This window comes from Hyperoodon ampullatus (genome assembly GCF_949752795.1).
Source record: "Hyperoodon ampullatus genome assembly, chromosome: 2".
NCBI classification, from domain to species: Eukaryota; Metazoa; Chordata; class Mammalia; order Artiodactyla; family Ziphiidae; genus Hyperoodon; species Hyperoodon ampullatus.
In genome coordinates this window covers 65,971,323-65,984,057 of record NC_136915.1, presented here as the reverse complement: position 1 = coordinate 65,984,057, position 12,735 = coordinate 65,971,323, and positions in this window count along the sequence as shown.

Below are 12,735 nucleotides of genomic sequence, written 5' to 3'. Positions count from 1 at the left end.
TAGATCCAAAATGATATAGCTGCACTTTATGTCAAAGGGTGTTCTGCCTATGTTTTCCTCTAGGAGTTTTATAGTATCTGGCCTTACATTTAGGTCTTTAATCCATTTTGAGTTTATTTTATGGTGTCAGAGAATGTTCTAATTTCATTCTTTTACATGTAGCTATCCAGTTTTCCCAGCACCACTTATTGAAGAGATTGTCTTTTTCTCCATTGTATATCGTTGCTTCCTTTGTCATAGAATTTTTTTTAGCTCTTTGGGTTTTTTTTTTTTTTAGAATTTTTATTGGAGTATAGTTGATTTATAATATTGTGTTAGTTTCATGTGTATAGCAAAGTGATTCAGTTATACATAAACATATATCCACTCTTTTTTAGATTCTTTTCCCATATAGGCCATTACAGAGTACTGAGTAGAATTCCCTATGCTCTGCAGTAGGTCCTTATGAGTTATCTATTTTATATATAGTAATGTTTATATGTCAATCCAAATCTCCCAATTTATCCTCCCCCTCTTACCCCCCAGTAACCATAAGTTTGTTTTCTACATCTGTAACTCTATTTCTGTTTTGTAGGTAAGTTCGTTTGTACCCTTTTTTCAGATTCCACGTATAAGCAATAATGTATGATATTTGTCTTTCTCTCTCTGACTTACTTCACTCAGTATGACGATCTCTAGGTCTGTCCATGTTGCTGCAAATGGCATTATTTTGTTCTTTTTTATGGCTGAGTAATATTCCATTGTAAATATGTACCACATCTTCTTTATCAATTCCTCTGTTGATGCACATTTAGGTTGCTTCCATGTCCTGAGAGAAAAACAGACAGAACACTCTTTGACACAAATTGCAGCAAGATCTTTTTTGAGCCACCTCTTAGAGTAATGAAAATAAAAACAAAAATAAGCAAATGAGACCCAATTAAATTTAAAAGCTTTTGCACAGCAAAGAAAACTATAAACAAAATGAAAAGACAACCCTCAGAATGGTAGAAAATATTTGCAAATGATGCAACTGACAAGGGATTAATCTCCAAAATATACAAACAGCTCACACAGCTCAATATCAAAAAAGCAAACAACCCAATCAGAAAATGGGCAGAAGATCTAAACAAACATTTCTCCAAGGAAGACATACAGATGGCTAAAAAGCAGATGAAAAGATGCTTAGCATCACTAACTATTAGAGAAATGCAAATCAAAACTACAATGAGGTATCTCCTCACACCAGTCAGAATGGCCATCATCAAAAAATCTATAAACAATAAATGCTGGAAAGGATGTATAGAAAAGGGAACCCTCCTACACTGTTGGTGGAAATGTAAATTAGTACAGCCATTATGGAGAACAATATGGAGATTCCTTAAAAAATTAAAAACAGAGCTACCATATGATCCAGCAATCACACTTCTGGACATATATGTGGAGAAACCCATAGTTTAAAAATATACATGCATCCCAGTGTTCACTGCAGCACTATTTACAATAACCAGGGCATGGAAGCATCGTTTGTTGTAGATTAATTGACCATAGGTGTGTGGGTTTATTTCCGGGTTTTCTGTCCTGTTCCATTGATTTATATTTTTGTTTTTGTGCCAGCAACATACTCTTTTGATTACTGTAGCTTTGTAGTATAGTCTGAAGTCAGGGAGCCTGATTCCTCCAGCTCTGTTTTTCTTTCTCAAGATTGCTCTGGCTATTCGAGGTCTTTTGTGTTTCCATACAAATTTAAACATTTTTATTCTCAGTAGATGCATACAAGGCTTTTGGTAAAATTCAACATCCTTTTATGATAAAAACTCTCCAGAAAGTGGGCATAAAGGGACCATACCTCAACATAATAAAGGCTATCTATGACAAACCTACAGCTAACATCATACTCAATGGTGAAAAGCTGAAAGCATTTCCTCTAAGATCAGGAGCAAGATAAGGATGTCCACTCTCAACACTTTTATTCAAAATAGTCTTGGAACTCCTAGCCACAGCAATCAGAGAAGAAATATAAATAAAAGGAGTCCAAATTAGAAAAAAAGATGTAACACTGTCACTGTTTGCAGATGACATGATACTATACATAGAAAATCCTAAAGATGCTACCAGAAAACTACTAGAGCTCATCAGTTCATTCAGTAAAGTTGCTGGATACAAAATTAATACACATAAATCTGTTACATTTCTATACACTAATAACTAAAGATCAGAAAGAGAAATTAAGGAAAGAATCCCATTTACCATCACATCAAAAAGAATAAAATACCTAGGAATAAACCTACTTAAGGAGGCAAAAGAACTGTACTCTGAAAACTATAAGATGCTGATGAAAGAAATCAGAGATGGAAATATATACCATGTTCTTGGGTTGGAAGAATCAATATTGTCAAAATGACTATACTATACCCAAGGCAATCTACAGATTCAATGCAATCCCTATCAAATTACCAATGGCATTTTTCACAGAACTAGAACACACTTTAAAAACCACTTTTACCTCCCAATTTCCCTGAGCAGGCAAGCTTATATTCCTATTTCATATATGAGGAAACTGAGACTCAGAGAAATTAAATGGATAGTTGCACTAGCCCAGTTCAAGTTCCTCTTTCCACCAATGAGGAAAATGAGGATCAGAGAGGTGAGATGACTCACAATCATAGACTCTGTCATTGGAAACTCTGAGACTGTTTCCAGTCCTCTTTACAGTAATTAGTTGTATGTATGTCCTCTGCTCCATACCAACCAGACTTGCTTCCAGCAAAATAGAAGTGTCCAGGATCACTTTCATATTCAGGTCATGTTTTCCTTGGATCCACAGAAAGAGTAGAAAGAGCATAGACCTTTTGGTGACAGATGGATTTGGTTTCAAATCAACTTCCTGGCTATGTGCTTACAGTTAAGTTATTTAACTTCTCTGAATCACATTTATATCATCTGTAAAATGGGGATCAAAGTATTTCCTTTTCAGTATTGTTAGAAAAAGAAGATATAATGAATATAAGTACCCAGTAGATGCATCTCATAGAAAGGCTCTTGTAAAGTAACTTTGCATTATCATCATTTTCATTGTTTTCCAGAGGGCCTAAAGTGAGAAAAGTGATAATATTATAGTACAGTAATAATAGCATAGTAATAATAGCAACTATAGTTTAGCTCATTTAATCCTCACAGCCAGCACATGAGGTAGGTAATATTATTTACATCTTTAGATGAGGAAATGGGCATGGGGTAGTAAAGTGGCAGTGTTAGTTGGGATTTGAATCTTGGAAGACCAGGAGGGGAGAAAAAAATAGTTTCTTAACATGGTTGTGAAAAATATATTTTGTTACTATTTAACCTACCCTTAAGGCCCTTCAGGGGAATAAAACTAAGTATAGTATGCCTGGTAACAACTAAGTCTCCACCAAGCCAGATCATTTCCCAATCTTGCTGGAAAGTAAATCAGATTCTACGTTAACTCATCTAATGTTAATGTTTCTTTAGAGAAGGTCTTTCTAGGATGTCTGGGATTCATTGTATAAGGTCTTCAGTGTAATTTTTCTGCTCCAGTTAAGGCCTCCTCACCTGAAATGTGCATGCTGTAATGATGCTATGAAGTGTGTTTACAAACTGAAGCACAAAATAACACCATTAGGGACTATTTTAGGCTCAGGGTGGACCTGAAATGTTTGTCTGAGTTGCATTATAATTTTCCGATTCATGATTTAAGATTTTTTAGTAACTTCTCTTTATTGTAAAGTTACAGCTATTCAGTACATGTGGATTATATTACTTTTTTTCAATCTTGTGGTTTTATGTTATAAAAAGCCCCGCTATTGGTTATCAGTCACATTGTTCTTTAGCACATAATGTATTACATTTATTACACTAGTGCTAATTTATAGTGTGCAAGTATCTTGTAAAGTTTCATGATGACACAAAGTGATTCTAATAGTTTTGATCATTTCTCTTAACACTCACTAAGCATTTCTCTCTAGGGAAGCATCTGGGGGAATATCTGAGATGTTAAAGTGCAAAGGCACGTTAAACCTGCAAATTCTTGATAAACTCGGAATTCAGACTATTACAACAGTCATCTCATACTCTATATTTTTGCTCCTGCCCTCCATAAGCATCTCAAGACCCCTCCTTATTCCCTCAGCTCAGATAGTAAATGAGAATGCTTTGCTTAACTAATACAGTGGCTTGTATGCTTTTGAATCAGGAGAGGGGAGCTGATGATTTAGCATGTCTGTGAGTCAAGATCAGCCTTTGCTAGAAACAGCTGGTGCTTACATTCTATTATCTGAGTGTACTGGGAAGCTAAGTGTCCACTCTAAATTTTTTTCCCAGTTTTTATACTCATGTCTAAAAGTTTACTAATGGAGATGTGTTCCTATAGCTTTGACAGTACAAAGACATAGAAGTGCTGAACAAAATAACTTAATATGCAGCCAAGCAAGCAAAGAAAAGAACCTATATGTGTTAGAATTAATAGTGAACAATAGCCCTAATGATAATCATCTGAGCTCATGAAGCCATGGACCAGAAGGACATAGCACCTAGATGGACCTAAAATTTGCCCATGAAAAAAAATGTAGACTGCCCAAAGAAACAATTCATCAAAAGGTAGAGAAATACAACCAAAAAGGAGAATTTTCACTCAAGAACTGGTAAAGATACAACTACCCAAAAGACCTTATAAAATAAATATATTTAAAATTGATTAAACAGATACAATGAGGAAATAGAAATTTTAAGAAATTATAATTCACTATAAGAAAAGAACAAGATTATTTGAAAAAGGACATTTTAGAAATTAAAGATAGTCATTGAAATTTAAAAGCCAATGACCATCCCATGAAGAAAGTACTATCATCATCTTCTCTGTTTAACAGATAAAGAAACTGAGACTCAGAAGGTTAAATAATTCATTCAAGTTCACATAGCTTTATAAATGATGGAGCTGTACTTGAACCCAGGTATCTCTGACTCCAAAATTTATCTTTTTAACTATATCACCATACACTGCCTAATAAAAGTATGAATCATAAAACTATAATAAGGGTGTATGTGTGTATATGTACATATATATATACACACATGTATATATATACACACATGTATATATATATGTGTGTTGTGTACCTATATAAACTATGTATACAAACAGAGGGTTATAGTAATTAATAGTGGTGAATTATGGAAGTTGATTTATTTGTGATTTCCTATGTTTCCAGAATTTTTTACATTCAACATTATAATAGAAAACTAAACACACCCTAGGTCTTCTTTTGGTAAGAAGATGAAGCAAAGAAAAAATGTAAACAAACAAACAAAAAACCTCAATGATAATGATGAAAAGCAGATTAGAGTCAGCTAAAGAGAGAACATGTGGTATGAAAAAATAGATCTAAGAAATTACCTACAATGCAACAAAAAAGAAGTTATAATTTTTAGTGACTGCCTTTGTATTTTTAATAGGTATACCTGATTTTACATAATTTAATGTTAATATATTTAGCATCTTACTAAACAACATAGATTCCAACTTTTAATGCTGATCATCTTTTTGTTTCAAATATAATTTTTGCTTCAAATATAATTTTTGCTAGTGTTTTATTTCCAACTTCTTTATATGGCCCCATTATTACTATTATTTACATTTCTTATATAGTCAATGCTTCTTTAGAGTTTATCATTGATTTTTTTATATCTCCAGTTTCCATCTTCTTAAATTACACTCTTAGTATTCCATGGCAGTATACCAAATTACTACAAAGTTAGTGGTTTAAAACAACACACATCTGTTATCTCTATGTCTGTAGATGAGGAGTCCAGACACACACCAAAGCTTCAACCTCTGCTTAGTTTTTCAAAAGGTTGAAATCAGGTTGTTAGCTGGGCTGCATTGCTTTCTGGAGGCTCTAGGAAATAATTTGCTTCCAAGATCATTCAGTATGTCAGCAGAGTTCAGATCTTTGTGGTTATAGGACATAGATTCCCATTCCATTACAGACGTTGGCCAGGATCACTCTCATCTCCTAGAGACTGCTCACAGTCCCTTGTCATGTGGCCCTCTCTCTATTCCTTCACATACTTTGAATCTCTCTGATTTCTTCTGTCTCTGACCCCTTGGCCCAAATTTAAAGGACTCATGTTATAATCTCTCTGTCTTAAGATCAACTTATTTGGGGGATGTCAATATATCATAAAATCTCTTCACAGTAGTACCTGTGATTAGATTAGTGGTGTACCTAGTAGAAAGTGTGTTTATAACAGGGGTGAATATCAAGGGGCCATCTTAGAATTCTTCCTAACACATAAGCTTCTACAGATTTTTTTAAAAAGAAATTATTAATGGTGAAATCTCTCAGTATCTTCTTGTCTTAAAATCTTTCTATAACTTCACTCTTGAATGATTGTTTGGCTGGATATAGAGTTTTATGTTGACAGTAATTTTCTCAGCTTGAGATATTCTATTGTGTTCTGACTTCTACTGTTGTTGATAAGTATGCTGTCAGTTGAATTTTCAATCTTTGTAGCAAATCTGTCCTTTTCGTATGGTTTATTCTTCTTTAAGTTTCTCTTAGTTTCTGATGTCCTGCAGTTCCACTAAGATCCATGTAGTGTGGATTTAGTTTTATTTATCCTGCTTCTTATATTTCCTGAGTCTGAGTATTCATGACTTTTAACAACTTTGGAAAATTTTCAGTCGCTATTTGAAAATTACTTCTCTTTCCTTTTTTCCTTCAGAAACACTAAATAATTTTATGTTCTGAAACATCTATTAAGCATCTATAATTTTCTTATTCTATTTTCCACTTCTCTTTATCTTTATTTTCTTTTAAATTTTTTATCTCTTTATCTCACTGGACTAGATTCTGAATAATCACAGATGCATGTTCTAGTATATTAATTCTTTTCTAAGCTGTGTTTAATATGTATTTAATTAATTCATTGGCTTGGTAATTTCAATGGTGTTGTCTTTCATTTCTAGTCATTCTCTTTGTTTTTCAAATCTGGTATTTTTTTCTAAGCCTCTCTTTTTTTAATGTTGTCACTTCTTTATTTTCTATGTTACTTTATTTAAAATATACTAATTTACTATCGTTTTGTTACAAATGCAGTAATAATTGTTTCAGGCAAGAATCATCAATGGATTCTGAAACTAGTGAGTGAAAGTTTGACAAGAAATATGGATATTTACATAGTCAAAATATCTTCCAACATGAGATTTATTCATTACAAAGGATAAATAGTAACTTTATAGTGAAAAAACCTGGCACACATTACTTTGTGCTCAAAGTTAACCTCCACAGTGATAGGAAAAATAGACACAATTTGCCTCCTAATATGATGCACTAAGAAGGATACCTCTGTGGCATTTCTGCCAAAAATGCCTACCCTGAATCCATCCATAAGTCTTTGTTCCCCATCAACTGTAATTTCCTTTTTGAGAGCTATCAAGTTTTATTAATCTATAATGATGTAATATATATTACCTACTTACTCAGAGTAAGGATTTGGAGTTATATAGACCTGATTTTGAGATCTTGAGCCATCGTCCACCATGAAGATTTTAAAAAATGAAGCCAAAGTAGCTGGGAGAGGATTACTCTGGAGAAAGCTGTTGATGTTTTGTGTATTTCCACTCCTATGGGATAGAAGGGGTGCTTCCTCCTCCCCCTGATCTAAATAAGAAAGAGGAGTTCAAGGGAATTACTTATAGGAGTTGACCTATTATCCTATAACCTGGAAGCATCAGGATGGCAAGAGAAGCTGGAGACAGACTGGCCCAAGGTAGTAGAACAGAGGAAAAAAGGACTACCTTGGGAATAAAAAGCTCTTCTGTCAACAAGATTATAGGACAAGGATGAATGAGTTTTTCTTGTGGGTCAGTTATGGATCACATGAGAGAGAGGCAATATGAAGCTACTTTGAATTCCACTCCCCTCCCCAACAAATTGTGTGGATGGAGGTGTGACACCAATGAGAGATATTTCTTCCACATGCTCAAAGGCTGAAGAAAGAATTTTAAGCAGCCAACAAGTGATAAGTAAGAAACAAGAAAGTTGCGATTGGAAAGATCCAGTGGGCTGTTTTTGAAGAACTCACAAAAGCAACCCATAAGAGGAAGAATTGGTTTTGGAACACTGCCACCCTCAGAGGGTTCCATCATAGGTTACTTCCATGCCACTCAAGTAAGATCTTTCCTGTTGCTTACTTGTCATCCCTCATTACCCCACCTCGAAGTCTGATAGATTCAGAGAAGGCCTGAAAACAGTGAGAGGAAGAGAAGGTGGAGAAAATAGAGGAGTCAAGAGCACACTCTTCCCATTCTGGACTCCAGGTCTAAAGCAATACAAAACTCAGGTAGAAGGATGATGTAGGCGGTAGTGGCAGTGATAAGAATAAGGAGCAGTGATTATGACATTTTTAGCCCTGTAATGAGACTATGAATATTCATAAAAGTGACTGGAGTACTTGCATATCTGAGCATACTTGAAAGTTCCTGCCAAGATATCACTGTTAGTAGCGAGGAAGAAATAGCCCACAGAGTAAATTTGAAGGGACAGCAGCGAAAAATAGTAAAGTCATCTTATTTGATTTTTGTTATTTTGCTTTTCTGCTCATATCCTCTTGAGATCAGCCCATTCAATATCCAGGTTTCATGTACAACTTGTCCTAGGTCATGTGGTGGTTAACTGGCGGAACTGAATTCAGGTACTATTTACACTGCATGATAATGACTTTCTTAAATATAAGAGAGAGAGGTGGGGAGAAGGAGAGAGAATGAATATTTGGTAATTATTTGCATAATTAGAAAGCTTAGTTTTATCTTTGGCCCAAAGGATAAACACATGCAAAGTGCTGAGTCCACAAAATCTTCTCTCCAAGAAGGACAAGTCAAGTCTTGGCTGGCTTGTGTATGGAATTCCCCTGGACATGAGGCCGAGACTTTGCGAGGTCAGGATTTCCCTGGGGAGCCAATACTCATGGAGAGAGCAGATGGTTTCCAAAGTAAAAACTAGAGAGAGAGTTCCCCAAAGGGGACCAGATCTTAGGTTTTTGGCAGAGAGGAGGTTGTTTCACTAGTAGAGTGAAAACATCCCCCCCCCCCAGTTCACTTCCCTCCATACACACACTTGTAGAACATTTTCTCCATAATGACAACACACAGCACTGTATTCACCACTAAAGGATGATCATATCTTCCTGTTGAACACAGTGGGCTTTTCAAACAGATTATGAGGAGCCTGTGTTTTGTCGATAAACCTCTAGTAAGACCCAGAGGGAAACCAGAACACAGGCTTGGGATTTGAGACTGTAGCCTGGCTAGTGACAGGAACCAGGCCTGGGCCGCCTTCCACTGTGGAGGGGCTGGCAGGGAAGGGGGAGGGGAAACCAGGTGCAGAAGAAGAAGGGGATTTCGTACAGGATCTGCTTTCAACTCTGCATTAGTTGGAAATGCCACTCTCACTGGAAACTGTGTTAATGAATGGCAATCAAAGAACACAGGGTATACTGTTTTATAATACAGTATTTGTTTCCCAGAGCTGCTGGACCAACTATTTGCATGAAATTTGTGTTTTAATGCAGTATGGCCCCAATGTATCGTAAGGGGTAGGACACAAAGCATAAATTGGATGTGAGTTTTTTACAAGCACTTTGCCAACTCTAAAGCTCTGAAAACCAGCAAATCAGTTTCCTTCAAGCAAAGTATCTGAAGCCGACTGGAAGACTCAATATTGACAGAGGCTTTGAAGTTAGGTTTATTGGTCCTCCATCTTTTTTTTTTTTTAAACTAAAAGTTACATATCTGCCTCACTTCTCCAAAAACACCTGCAAGTAATTTTTATTTACTTGTAGATATTAGGAAGGGAAGAAAGTAAAATAGAAACTCTTTGTTTTATGAAATTTTTGTTTGAAATTGTAAAACATTCTTCAAGAATACATTATTCCCACCAGCCTTAATTATTTGGACATAATTTGTTAGAAATTCAATGTTTAACTAAAAAAGTTTAGCAATAAAAGTGTTAAGTTATGACATAGAAAGTATTATACTAGACTATAATAATAAATATTTCTTTCTTTGAATGACCTAAAAATCATGATTGATATTTGATGATATTGATATCATCATGAACTACTTAATCTCTTTATATGTAGCTTCATTTCCTGCATAAAACATAGAGAATCACCTATAAGAAATATTGATCATATGTTCATCCTTTTTTCCATCCCTGGTTCTGATTTTATTATTAATGTTGACAGTCAAATGATAATCTTCCAGTTTATTTAGGTTTGACGTATTTAAAATAAGAGGCATGTTGAGGTAGATTTAGGGCAGTTTCACTGAAATCGCCCTAAATCTCAGACCTGAACTTTGTATGAATGTCACATAAAAATAAGCACTTATATATATAGGGTCACAAAAGAGTAAATGTGAACCCTGTTGCTTTTCCTTCTCTTCCTCTCTTGGTAATGCTTTGAGGGTGTCTACTATTAGTGGGCTGGCCTCCCCTAATTCTACAAGAAATCAGAATAAATTGCATGCCAATCCAAGAAAAAATCTGATGAGAATATGAATCATTTTAATATAGTGGGATATATAAAAATGCATACTATTATATAATTGGAACAGTATTATTTATTTACATGCTTTTTTTAAATTAAAGTACATTTGATTTACAATGTTGTGTTAGTTTCAGGTATACAGCACAAAGATTCAGATATAGATAGATAGATAGATAGATGATAGATATAAAACACATATATATATATATATTTTCAGATTCTTTTCCCTTGTAGGTTATTACAAAATATTGAGTATAGTTCCCTGTACTATACAGTAGGTCCTTGTTGGTTATCTATTTTATATATAGTAGTGTGTATATGTTAATCCCAAACTCCTAATTTTGTTAATCACAAACTCCTAATTTATCCCTTCCACTCCCTTCCCCTTTGGTAAACATAAGTTTGTTTTCTATGTCTGTGGGTATATTTATGTTTTGTAAATAAGTTCATTTGGATCTATTTTTTTAGATTCCACATATAAGCAATGTCATATGATATCTTTCTCTATCTGACTTACTTCACTTAGTATGATGATCTCTAGGTCCATCCATGTTTCTGCAAATGGCATTATTTCATTCTTTTTCATGGCTGAGTAATATTCCATTGTATATGTATATACCACATCTTTTTTATCCATTCATCTGTCGATGGACATTTAGGTTTCTTCCATGTCTTGGCTATTGTAAATAGTGCTGCAATGAACATTGAGATGCATGTTTATTTTTGAATTAGAGTTTTCTCTGGATATATGCCCAGGTGTGGGATTGAGGAATCACATGGCAACTCTATTTTGAGTTTTTTAAGGAACCTCCAACTCTGTTTTGAGTTTTTGAGTCTTCCATAGTGTTTATACCATTTTACATTACCACCAACAGTGTAGGAAGGTTTCTTTTTCTCCACACCCTCTCCAACATTTATTATTTTTAGACACAAAAATTCCTAACAAAAAACTAGCAAACTGACTCCAACAATAGATTAAAAAGATCATACACCATGACCAAGTGGGATTTAGCCCAGGGATGCAAGGATTTTTCAATATTTGAAAACCTATCAGTGTGATACACCACATTAAAAAATTGAATAATAAAAGCCATACAATCATCTCAATAGATGCAGAAAAAGCTTTTGATAAAATTCAACATCGATTTATGGTAAAAACTCTCCAGAAAGTGGGCATAGAGGGAACATACCTCAACATAATGGAGACCATACATGACAAACCCACAGCTAACATCATACTCAACAGTAAAAAGCTGAAAGTATTTCCTCTAAGATCAGGAACAAAACAAGGCTGCCACTCTCATCACTTTTATTCAACATAGTTGTGGAATCCCTAGCCACAGCAATCAGAGAAGAAAAAGAAATAAAGGGAATCCAAATTGGAAAAGAAGTAAAACTGTCACTGTTTGTAGATGACATAATACTATACATAGAAAATCCTAAAGATGCTACCAGAAAATTACTAGAGTTCACCAATGAATTTGGTAAACTTGCAGGATACAAAATTAGTACACAGAAATCTGCTGCACTTCTATACATTTACATGTTTATATAGCATGTGTTTCATCATATTGGTGCCTGACATCTATTAAAAACAATACCCCACTATCAAATATTTAAGGAAGAAATAATGTCAGTCCTACCCAAATTCTCAGAAAACCAAAGAGGAGGGAAGATTTCTTAACTCATTTTATGGGGCCCACATTACCCTGTTTCCAAAATCAGGAAAATACATTAAAAGTAAAGTATAAAACAGTATCCCTTGTGAACAGAGATTCAAAAATCCTTAACAAAATATTAGCAAAAAACAACACATAGAAAGACCCTATATCATGATTGGGTGGGTTTAATCACAATTATGCAAAGTTGGTTTAACATTTGAAAATAAGTTTATGTAATTACTCATATTAATTGAATTTAAAAAACCAAAATATATTATTTTAGTAGATATAGATAGAGCATTTGACAAAATTCAATTTCCATGTTTGGTTAAAAAAAAAAAAACTCTCTTCAAAATAGGAACAGAAGGGAGCTTCCAGAGTTTGGCAAAGCGTGTTTACAGAAAATCTACAGGTTTTCATACTTAAGAGTGAAAGACTGAATGCTTACCCTCAAGATTCTATTAAACATCTAAGGCAAGTAAAAGAAAGACATGCAGATTAAAGAGAAAGAAATAAAACTCTCTTA